This window comes from Panicum virgatum, chromosome 1K, assembly GCF_016808335.1.
Source record: "Panicum virgatum strain AP13 chromosome 1K, P.virgatum_v5, whole genome shotgun sequence".
Lineage (NCBI taxonomy): Eukaryota > Viridiplantae > Streptophyta > Magnoliopsida > Poales > Poaceae > Panicum > Panicum virgatum.
This window is the reverse complement of record NC_053136.1, coordinates 41,134,993-41,145,293: the sequence shown is the minus strand read 5'-3', so window position 1 is coordinate 41,145,293 and position 10,301 is coordinate 41,134,993. Positions and strand designations below refer to the sequence as shown.

Below are 10,301 nucleotides of genomic sequence, written 5' to 3'. Positions count from 1 at the left end.
TCTCTTTGTGCGATGTGCAGATCCTAATTTTACCAATTTGAAAACTCTTTAGCTCATTTATTATGCAAAATAAGTCATATACATGTTGTATGTTGAAATCGAGGTTGTTTGTAATATTCTGGAGTTCCGGGGGCTATTATAAAAATCTACCTTTGGTTCTTCCAATAGAAAGAGAGAAGGGAGCTTGTTCTTCCCCTTTGCAGGTTGAGAGAGTGAGAGAGCAGATTTGGGGGGGAGGATCTACCAAATCCATCAATTAGAGAGTGAAATCGGAGGGGGTTTGGAGCCTCCTCCAACCTTGTTGGGCTCCCACCTCTTGTATCTTTATAGTGGATTGTTTGCTCATCGTCGCAAGAGATTTCCACGTAAATTGTTGTGTGTATCTATGATTCGGTATTTATCTTGCCATACTTGTTGATTGGTTCTTATCTTACTTGTTATTGGTGTCATTTTATTCAAATCTCATGGTGTATGGATGAGATTGGCATATGATGCATACATGAGTTCTTTGCTATGTTGATAATGGAGATTGATGTGTTAGTGAGCTGATATCTACAAGTCAATTTTTCAATATTTTGGAAGCTACATTAGCATGTGGTGAAGTAATCGGTGTTATCATTTTAGACCAAACACCACCAGGGTTTTTTTCCCAACCGGAGCACTCCGGTTCCGGTAAACCGGACCGGTTTGACCGGTTACCGGTAGAAACCGGTCAAATTCAAATTTGAATTCAAAAAACTCAGTTCAACCGGTTCGTACCGGTATACCGACCGGTTAGACCGGTTTACCGGTCGGTTTGACTGGTTTACCGGCCGGTTTTACCGGTTTGAATTCAAATCCAAATTTAAAATCGCATGTGTAACCGGTTTGGACCGGTATACCGGCCGGTTAGACCGGTTTACCGGCCGGTTTGACCGGTTTATCAAGTGGGCCTTAATGGGCCATCTCATTTTTTTCCTTTTCTTTTTTGTTTTAACTTTAAATGTCCGAAAAATATGTTAAACGAACAAATTTTTGAAAAAATTTGACACCATTAGATTCATCGCACCTTGAAGTATTTTTAGGAATTTTTTGAGAATTTTTCATTTTTTTGAATTCAAATTTGAATTTTGAATTTGGGCCGGTTTGGTACCGGCCCAAACCGAAACCGGACCGGACCGGTTTGACCGGTAACCGGTCAAACCGGACCGGTTCCCACCGGTAAGGGGAACCCTGAACACCACATTCGGATCCTAACATTTTTTGTATTCAGATAACAGATGTTAAATATATGGTTATGTGCAGAAATGAAGGACAACTCGAGGCAGGCTGCATAACCTAGAAAATTCTCTGTCTGGTTTGCTTCGGGTGATTGAACTGGAGCCTGGAGATAGTAGTTGTCATAGAAGGATCACAGTCCGACAGTCCCAGAAAATTTCATCACCTGTAAGCACTTGAAAATCGTCCCAGATCCAGAACTGCAGTGACGGATGAATGGAGAGTACTGTAGTGATCGCTCCCCCAGATTATGACCGCGGAACAGGCGGCTCTGAGTAGGGGCACATGCGGAGGATGCCTGCACCTATGCATTACTGGTAGATATGTTGTACACCATAAACAAGTATCGCAAAAGCTTTCAATAGCGTTGTATACCCTCCGTTTTAAATTATAGGTCGTTTGATTTTTTTGACTTCAAGTTTAATCACTCATTTTATTTAAAAATTTATGCAAAATATCATGTCTTTTGTTGTGCCTTGTTTTATCAATACAAATTCTTCAAATATGACTTAAATTTAACCATATTTGCATAAACTTTTTAAATAAGACGAGTCGTCAAACTTGAGCTCAAAAAAATTAAAGGACCTACAATTTGTAACGGAGGGAATATTATTGCACATTCGTATACTAAAGTAACCGCCGTCTTTCTTTATTGAACGTTGCTCTTTCTTTATGAAAAACTCGAGTCCAAATAACGGTCAAAATGTCAGGTGGCTGCTTTTTCTCTATCCTTTGTTGTTAGCGTGCGTGACTGCGTGTGGCTGGACATGGTACAGTAGTAGCACCATGGCACCATCCATTCATCCAAACATCGAATTTGAGGAAAAACCCTCACATATGCTATGATGAATTAATAAGGTTCCCAGCCCGAGTTCACTAGATTTGCAGAAGTGGGCTTTTGTGGTCCAACACAGTCCACATAAATATGAGGCCTATTAGAACTCTGAATATGAGGCCCGTTATAGTTAGCCTATTCATACGCGGGCTTACGAGCGCACACGCCAAACACCAAACGGCCCAGTGCCCAGTCAACATAGCACAGCGGCCCGAGCGCTGCAGTCCGGCACCCGCGCGCAGACGGCGCCGTTGTGGGTAAACCTACGCCAGGCTACGCGCGGTGGTCGGCCGGGCGGCGGCGCGTCTGCGGCGGGCGGAGCATGGCGTCACTGCTAGCGCATGGGCCAGCACGTGGCCGATCTGAGGCTGCACCAGCGGTATGAAATAATCGGATTAGCTCTAACTCTTTGAAGTGATTGGTTGATGGTAATTTCAGTTTGGGATTTCGATGAGGGGTCTGAGCTGGTTTTAGTCAGGTTGCAGATTTGCAGCTAGATTAGAAGTGCAGTTTTGGCCAGGTTCCAGATTCGCACTTAGATTAAAGTGTTGTTCCATACTTCCATGTATTTTGGTATGCAGACTATATGTGTTAATCGCCATTTTGAGGTGTCTCGAATGAATCTCCTGGTATTACAGCCATACAAGCACTTCATCAAAATCACTGATGCTTTACCCGATCCTTTTTTCCAAATGTTCAAAAACCCAATCTTAGTATGAGCTGGCCGTACATACTGACTTGTATATCCACCGCCTATAGCTTTCTAGCAGGGTTCTTCATTAATTCCAGCATGCTACTCGTGCCTAATTTGCCGTCTTTATACCAATTGGAATCAAAGACAACATAAGCTAGTTACACGAGATCTTGCAAAGCATGCCGTGCTCTCATTTAATAGCTGCAACATATGATTTTCTGATTGCATGCAAGTTAATGGCTACTTCTCTGATGTTCATTCTTTCCCTTGGGAATGGACGCGTGCAAGCAAGAGCAACTTGCACGAGAGACAGCACGCACTGATAGGCCTCATTTTCTGTTGCCACCGTTCCTTTAATAAATCTATTGCATTCTTCCTGGAGATGAGAATCAATGATATGTAAAACCAGGTCTGGAAAATTTCTCTCCACAAAACTGGTAATGCTGACCGCACCCGCAAACATAGAATCAGTTGGTCTTTTGCCTATAATCATCTCCATAAGTACTACTCCAAAACTATAAACATCCCCACAGGTTGATGCACGAACAGTTTGAGCATACTCTATAAAATAGAAAAAAACAATTATCAGTGCATTCTAAAGTTAGATAGTTATGTGCATAACAGATTGCATTATACAATATACGAGGAGATGGTAAAACTATTGATTGATACCTGGAGGGATGTATCCTACAGTTCCTGTCACAGCAACTGAACTATTGGAACCTGAATGCCCAACAGCTGCTGTCCTGGAAACATCAACTAGACTTGCAATGCCGAAGTCTCCTATATGGGCATTCATATCATCATCAAGAAGGATATTAGTCGGTTTCAGATCACAGTGGACAATAGGTCTTCTACAGTCATGGTGCAAATAGGCCAACGCATCAGCTACATCAGTAGCTATGCTTATTCGTTGAGTTAAGCCCAAAAGTTTTGGAACTACAGGACCACCTTTCTGATGCAACCGTGAATCCAAATTCCCATTGGGCATGAACTCATAAATTAGAGCCTTGAACTCATTACCTCTATTGTCTATTGTTGAGCATGCAGTTAGTATGGGTAGAAGGTTCCTATGCCGAACGATTCTCAAGGCCTCACATTCTGATACAAAACTTGAGTCTGCAAATCTCATGTCAAGGTCAAAAACCTTAATAGCCACTTGCATTTTAGCTTGAGTTAATTTCCCTCTGTACACTGAACCATAGCTTCCTCTCCCAATAAGGTTGGACTCCAAAAAGTTCCCAGTAGCTTGAGCTAGATCCTTGTAAGAAACTCTAGGGAATTTCTTACCAAAAGAAAGCAACATTAAGTATGGACTTCTTGATTTCTTCTTCACAAGGAGTATAACGTAAATTGACATTGTGCATGACATGAAACCAAATACCATAATCAGTAAGATTGTCAAATACACTTTCCATTTTATTCTCCAAGAAACTGCAGAGCATGCAGGCATATGGAGATCTTTCACTCCTCCACAAAGCCCCCAGTTGCTGTTGCATTTGCAAATACTCCATTGATTGGTATCTCTCCTTTGAGATTATTGTATGATAAGTCTAGCTGAGTGAGAAATTGGAGATCAGCTAGAGGTGTTGGGATGGCACCTGATAAGTTATTATGGGAAAAATTGATCATGCTCAAACTCTTCATATTGCCCAAAGACATTGGAATGTTTCCTGTGAGAAGGTTCTGGTCAATCTTTATTTCTTGTAGCTCTTGACAATGGCCCAAACTATAAGGGACTTCCCCAGTTAACTTGTTTGATGAAAGATGCAGCTCTAAGAGTTGTCTAAGGTTTCCAACCTCTGGAGGTATCAGACCTTCTAAATTGTTGTTGGACAATACACAGTTGGTCACTCGGGACATAGTACGGAAGACCTCATTAGGTATGGTACCTTGATGAAGGACCAAATAGGCGACCAGAGGGGGGGTGAATGGGAGCCTCAAATTCGATTTGAAAAACCGAAGAAAAAAGTCCCGATTACACCCAACGCACCTCGGACGAAGAGTATCAGTACCGCATAGCTCAGAACGACTATCGGCACTAGGAATACTCACACGTCAAATTCGGAACACGCACGCGAAAGTACAGCGATGAGAAACTCAAGCGAAAACTCAGATGCGCGAAAACACGAAAACCGATCAAAGTTGAACCATCGAAAAGAAGCCGCTTCAAGAACTCTATCAGAGGGGTTAGAGCACAAGTAAAGCTAAGAACTTGAAGAGTTGGAAATAAATCTAGCTAACACAATCACAATTAAACTAATTTTTGTTTTGTTTTCTTTTTAACTTAGCCCTAACAAAAGCATACTGAAATTACCTAGATACTAGACAAGCAAAGATGATTGATTAAAAGAAAGAGAGAACTAATAAGCTACACAACTGGACTAACTAGCACAAAAGTAGATATACGTGAGAGGAGTAGAAGAAAGGAAAGGAAAAGCTTACAGTGCTGGACACGAGTCTACTTGCTCCACGTTGGCCTGCTACTGGTAGGCTGCACTCGGCCTCCTGTGTTGCTACTGCTATGTCGTCCCCTTTGGATCAATTCATCAAACAGGTTGACTGCGCCTTGACACCTCCGCTGGTTCACTGCTCCAGAGACAGCAGCCGTCGAAGCAAAGACCCTGCAAGAAACATATGCCAATACATGCTTGCTGAATCGCCCTGCCTGCAGCAATGATGTGCTCGTGGTGCCTGTCGCTGAAGGTGCCACGCGAAGCTGCTGTGCCAGCCGCCACCTGCCCGAAGATGTGCTGCCGAAGAGGCACTGCCTGCTGCTGCTGTCGTCCTGGCGCGTGTGCGGCCCTGTGTCAGCACGGGCATGCGCTGCTCGCCCCGAGTGCCGCACCGACGCGGCAGGCACCGTGCGCCCTGCCGGCGCTGCTCCTTGAACTACGCAAGAACAGAAAAAGAGACCAAAGGAAATAACGCGAATCCAATCACAAGAACAACACCAAACTACTCAAATCAAAAACCCCAGGAGGGCACAGGAGGGAAGGGCCTCCATTCCCGTCGAATTGCAGTACAAGGTCTCAAGATTTCATCCCCAAATTCTAACCCTAGATCAGGAGAGGAAGAAAGGAAAAAAGAAAAACGTGAGAGGAGGAGGGGCGCCAGGGGAAAGGAAAAACAGGGAGAGGGAGAGAGAGAGGGTGAGGGGGGTTGGTGAGGGGGGTTTCTAACCCCAACAACTCTCAACCCAAAGGACTAAACTACCTCTAGAGTTGAAAATAAACTAGAAGGCCCGTATGGGCAAAACCGGAAAAGATACATGGACTCATCCGACGGCCGAGGTTCTTTCTTCGAATCGAAGTCTTCTCCGCGATGCCGCCATGTCGATGAAGATCCGGTTTACGGTTTTGGGGGGTCCGCGAAACCCGGGTAGGTGGCCGATTTTGAGAAAACCGCCAAAACTCCACGCGCAGGAAGATTCCCGCCTCCACGCCGTGGCCCTAGACGCCGTTCCCGCCTCGGCCTTCTGACGGCCCTAGCCGCCGTCCGACGCCCGTCACCTCCTCGCCCGCAGCGAGGCCCTAGACACCGTCGACGCCCGTCGCCTCCGTCAGTCCCGAGAACGACGCCCGTGCCTCCACGACTTGGCGTCTTCAACCGCTGTCAGCTTCCTTGGTTTTGTGGTGCAAACCAAAAAACCTGCCTTCCGTCGCCGCTTGCGCCCTCGATCCAGGAGTGGACGCCACAGCTGCCGCCCGGCCTGAGCTCCTCTACAGCAACTCTCCGTCGACACTTGACGCCCGTGTACCTGCAACCAAAGACCAAGCACACGATCACACCGCACGGTTGAAAATTCACTCATCACAAGCAGGATATAGTACTCCACATTCCTCACTTGAAGATTGTTGTAACCAAGGTTCAAAACCAAAAGCTGTAGGTTTCCCAAACTAGGAGGTATGAGACCTTCAAATTTGTTGCATTGAAGGTAGAGCTCTGTTAATTGAGTAAAACTACCAATGGAGGATGGAATTGGCCCACTGAAGTAGTTCTCCGAAAGGCTTAAAGCTCCAAGGTTTTTGAACTTTCCAATCCATGCTCCAATTGGGCCTCCCAGGTTGTTTTGACCTAGTAACAAACCATTTAAGCTGGTAAGATTTCCTATGCTCTCTGGAACTACCCCTGACAAGTTGTTTTTGTCTAATCCTAGGTATAGAAGACCCTTGGGCAGCTTTCCAATTGAATTTGGTATGGCTCCTTGTAGCTGATTGTCATATAATGAGAGCAATTGCAGATCTGTACAATTCCCCAAGGCATGTAAGAATTCCCAGCCCTTACTGTCATTTGCTTCAAGCTTGTTTTGTTCTAATTTTAGATATTGTAAGGATAAAAGCTTTCCTAATGAACTAGGAACATAGCTACTGAAATTGTTAAATGTGAAATCTAGTATTGTGAGGGACAAAGCATTACCTAGGGAGTCTGGGATTTGCCCTTGAAACATGTTATTGTTCAAGCCAAGTGCAACGAGGCTAGGAAGGGTATTGCCAATCGTATCGGGTAATGCCATGCATAGAAAATTTGTGTTCACGTCCAAAATTTGAAGAGAAGAATGATTGAAAATTGCTGTCGGGATGCTACCCGATAACCTATTCCCTCCTACTGCTAATGTCACTATACTTGACAGTTGCCCGAGCTCTTCTGGAATGCTCCCTTCGAGCCGATTATCTGAAAGCAAGAGGTACTCTAGTTGAGTGATGTTTCCTAGACTTGATGGGATGACTCCAGTGAAATTATTTGTTTTAAGGTTCAGAATCCGAAGGTTGTAGAGGGAACCGATTTCAGGGTGTATTGAACCGGCTAAATTGTTTGCAGAAAGGTCTAGATGGAGTAACTTGGAACAGTTCGTAAGTGCATCAGGAGCAAAGTTCTGCAACTTGTTATTGCTCATAACAAGGTACTGCAGCTTACGGAGGCGATTAAGATCGGGTAACTGACCAAAGAAGCTGTTTGAGGAGAGATCGAGTATCTTAAGTAAGGTTAAGTTCCCAAGAGATGGAGAGATCCGGCCTTCAAGACTCTGGTCGGTGAGGTTGAACTCCCGGACGCGCCCTCGGTGCGTTAGACTGCATGTGACGCCATTCCACTTGCAGTAGTCGACACTACTATTCTAGGAATTGAAGAATCCTCTGGGATCTCCGGTGATTGCTTGCCTGAAATCGATCAGTGCCAGCATGTCCGTGCTGTCCTGGGGGACCGTCGCGCAATGGACGTATCCACACCTATAAACCAGCATCAGTGCCAGTACTGCAATCGTAGCGGACTTCATGAGCTGCTGCTTGGAGCACGTACGGCCAATGATGTTACCTGCAAGATAAGAAGCTAGTAAAAATACTAGCCACTGAACCATTATTATGTGATTCTATATTGTGGATTATCCACTATCGCACCTTCATTGATAGACAGAAAACAATAAGGTACGAATTATACACGATGCTGTAATAAAAGAGGAGACAGAGAACCTCTGCTTGGGCCTTCTTGGAGCGAACAGCACGGCATGTTTTCTTCTTTTGTTTTCGTGTAAATGCTTGATTGGATCAGGTCTCAGGCTCCCATGAGCCAGGAAGCCAGAGGGTTAAAAGGATTTCTGCAGAAACGCTGCACCCACACGTCTCATCCCTCACGACGACGACCCCATGTGCCACGGTGCAGACCTCAACGTAGCTTGACCGCTTATACAAGTCCCAGTATCATGTCCTCTTCCCGCGGTAGCTTTCTGAGCTAGCTGGAGTGGAATGTTACGTTTGTAAAATTCAAACGTGAAAAATGTTAGTCTGAAAAAAATCAACCTGTCAGTGTCCATCAGCGGCTTGTTTCGCAGGTCCGCGCGACCATCGCTGCCGCCGTCTCGCCTTCGGGTTGAAATGTTGAATCCTTTTCCTCCGGTGCGAATGGGCCAGAATTCGGGCTGATCCCTGTCATTTGGTGCTGCTCTGCCCGGTCTAGTCGTAGTTTCCGGCCAGGCTAACCGAGCGACCTCTCCGGCCTAACTCGACCAACGGCCCAGCCAGGGACGTCGCGACGCTCCCTGAATCCGGGTAGGACTCTGCCGCTGCAAGCATGCAGGAGCAGGAACGGCGGGCGGCGTTGCGCGACATCTGAGGGTGGAGGATGGCGGCGCAGAGGGCACGGACCAGCGCGCAGCCGACCGGCAGCTTCTTGAACGGTATGCGAAGGATCTCATTTGTCCATACACTACAAAGTAAAATTGTAGGTGATAGCTGTAGTTTGAGATTTGGGTGAAAGGGATTCGAGATGCTTTTCAGCTTTATTAGGTTACACACTTGGGGACTTGCAGTTGGATGAGGACAATAGGGAGGTGGCCCCGTGTAATCTGAGGTGTGATGTGCTTTATGTGTTGAGTGCCATACCAAGTTGTCTGAAAATTCACTTAATACTAATAGTCATTTAACCCATCAAAGCTATCTGAGATACTTTATGGAATCTTTTATTCTTTCTCGAATCCCAATTTATAAATGTTCAAAACACAATTTTTAGTATGATCTGGTAGTACATACTACATACTCTTGTTTTTCCACCGTGTATGGCTTTCTAGCAGGGTAGTTCATCAATTTCAGCATGCTACTTATGCCCAATTTGCCATCTTTATGCCGGTTGCATTCAAAGACAACACAAGCTATACACAAGATCTAGTGAATCATGGCTTCCTTTCACTTTATCGTGCAACATATGGCTTTCTGATCGCATGCAAGTTAATGGATACTTATCTCATGTTCATTCTTTCCCTTGGGAATGGACGCGTGCAAGCAAGAGCAACTCGCACAAGAGACAGCACGCATCAATAGATCTCGCTTTCTGTTACCGCCATTGCTTTCATAAAGCCCTCGCATTCTTCTTGGAGATGAATGTCAATGATATGCAACACCTGATCTGGAAAATTTCTCTCCACAAAGTTGATAATGCTGCACCCTCCCTCAAACATAAAACCAGTTGGTCTTTTCCCTATAATCATATCCAGGAGTAGTATTGCAAAACTATAAACATCCCCAAATTAAAGGTTGATGCATGAACAGTTTGAGCATACTCCAAAAATATAGACGGGGAAACATTATTGATTGCATAACAGATTGCTTTATACAAATACAGGAGATCGTAACATTCTTGATTAATACCTGGAGCCATGTACCCTATAGTCCTGTCACAGCAAGTGAATCTTTGCAACCTGAATGTCCAGCTGCTATTGATCTGGAATGAACAACGAGATTTGCAATGCCGAAGTCTCCCAAATGAGCATTCATGTCATCATCAAGAAGTGTATTCCTGTGATGTACTTTGCATTTGTAGGGTTTCGTGTTCCGAAGAACTAGGCACTGGCCAACGTATTTGATGAAAGATGTGGACAATTGAGCTATTTAAGTTTGGTAGAAACTGGAGTTATGTTACTGGAGTTATGCCACCCTGTAGATTTCTGTCGCTAAGGTATAACAATGTGAGTTGCTGAAGGTTTCCAAAGTGCTGTGATATGGGCCCGTGAAGATTGTTATAGCT

General features: G+C 44.9%; 1 pseudogene; it reads right to left on the bottom strand.

The window, feature by feature from the left end:
- Positions 1 to 2,785: 2,785 nt before the first annotated feature.
- Positions 2,786 to 8,427, bottom strand: LOC120708517 (annotated as a pseudogene).
- Between the last annotated feature and the right edge of the window lie 1,874 nt (positions 8,428 to 10,301).